This window comes from Myotis brandtii, unplaced genomic scaffold (assembly GCF_000412655.1).
Source record: "Myotis brandtii unplaced genomic scaffold, ASM41265v1 scaffold456, whole genome shotgun sequence".
NCBI lineage: Eukaryota > Metazoa > Chordata > Mammalia > Chiroptera > Vespertilionidae > Myotis > Myotis brandtii.
This window is the reverse complement of record NW_005367431.1, coordinates 2069627-2071402: the sequence shown is the minus strand read 5'-3', so window position 1 is coordinate 2071402 and position 1776 is coordinate 2069627. Positions and strand designations below refer to the sequence as shown.

Here is a 1776-nt window from a genome sequence, read left to right as displayed (position 1 = left end):
GGGTTTAAATAACTTGGCCAAGGGCACACAGACCGGAAGCGGCAGAACAGGTTTGTTGCCAAAGCCTCTGCTCTTAACATTATGCTCCAACAGAGCCCATAAGCCCTAAATCCAGAAATAATAATGATTAGAAATAGTCTTTACTGTTAGTTGGCCTCCCAGAAGACAAGAGAGGCCTGGTCCAGGCCACTTTCCATTTAATAAGTTATACTGGGAGCACAATATGCATGCAGAAAAGTATAGATAAGTATACAAAAGTATTTATATCCCAACTATGAGTTTCCACAAACTGAATATCTCCATGTGAATGAAAAAGGGGCTCTGCAGTAAATCTGAGAGTGACCTCACAGGATGGTCTGACCCTAAGTTCCTAACGGGGCAGGTCAGGAAGGGTAGTCACCCTCAAGCCTGTCACCTCCCTAGTAAACGGTTATCTTTGCATGAAGCAAGTCCGGGCCGTTGATTTTGCGCATCAAGGTGAACACACTTTTGAAAAGCCTCTTTTCCGCACTCCTGGGAAGCACAACCACCTTGAAGAGCGCACCGGACCCCGGCACAGAGGTCAGCTGCTTAGCGCATCCTCCTGATAACCCAACGTTGCGGGTTTGACTTCGGGGCAGGGCACATGCAAGAAGCAAGCAATGAACGCGTAAATAAGTGGAACAACTAATCGATGTTTTTCGCATCCTCCTGATAACCCAACGTTGCGGGTTTGACTTCTGGGCAGGGCACATGCAAGAAGCAAGCAATGAACGGGTAAATAAGTGGAACTAATCCATGTTTTTTTTCTCTCCTTTCCTCTCTTTGTCTAGAATCAATAAATGAAAGCGATCACATAACCTTGCTCCTTTCCTCTCTTTGTCTAGAATCAATAAATGAAAGGAAGAAAAAAAAGGGAGCGAGCACATACCCTCATTAACTATCCCCTAATCCAGTAACAGAGGTTTCCCTGCCTTGCTTTCTCCTGGAGCCTGAAACTAGTGAGTTCTGGAGAGCGATGTTGGTGGCTTCCTCCAAGTGATGGTAGTGGAGACAATGGGAAGGAACTGAGATATTTGTGATGCGGAATAACTGGATTTAACGGGCTGAAGGCATTAAGAATGAGCTTCTTCCTTATGCACAAACCTGAGGGAACTTGCTTCTAAATTTTTTGCACTTCAAGTCGGCCGTGAATAGTTTTTGTCTTTTCTTTTGGGGAGATTATACTTGAAATTGGGCCGCACAGTTTTCTCAAACAGAACACTTACATCAGCTGCCACCTTAGGCACTGCCTGGAGCTCAGTCTATTGAACTCTGTCCTTCCAAGTCCATAGACCTTTGTCCCCCTCAATATCAGGGAAAGTGCCCAAATTCTTTTCCACGCGGGGCTCCAGTGGGCGGCGCATGCCCAGAGAGGCCGCGTGGGGCGACCGCCCGGAGAGCAAACAGCGAGACGTTTCCGCCATTTTGTCGGCCCCAAGAAGAGCTGGCCGGGGGCTGGAGACTACAAGTTCCGTGAGCCCCCGCGGCGACACTTCCTACCCCCTCACTGTCCGGCCTGCTCCCTCTCTCCCCCCTCCCGGGGGCCGCAGGCTCTGGCTGCCGCTGGCGGCCGGTGGGCCAAGTAGGATTTCCGGGGGAAACTACTGTGGAGGCTGAGGAGGCGGCGGGGCGACCCCGGTGAGTTCAACGAGCAAGGAAAAGTGAGCGGGAAGTGCCCGGGGTCCGGCTGCGGCCGCTCCTTAGGCTCGGGTCGCGTTCTTGGTTCCGCCAGGGGGTCGCGGTCCGGGGGAGGGA

At 51.1% G+C, this 1776-nt stretch overlaps 1 protein-coding gene across 11 annotated transcripts in view; it reads left to right on the top strand.

The window, feature by feature from the left end:
- The first annotated feature begins 1401 nt into the window (after positions 1-1401).
- The window catches only part of PHACTR4 (phosphatase and actin regulator 4), a 76638-nt gene continuing 76263 nt past the window's right edge, over positions 1402-1776 (top strand). For 3 of the 11 annotated variants that reach the window (XM_005875113.2, XM_005875112.2, XM_014546822.1), the window contains exon 1: positions 1408-1659. The gene's annotated coding sequence lies outside the window, so the exon portion shown is untranslated. Of the gene's footprint in view, positions 1660-1776 lie in introns of all 11 variants that reach the window. The other 8 variants (XM_005875107.2, XM_005875108.2, XM_005875102.2 and 5 more) reach the window with 4 other exon arrangements.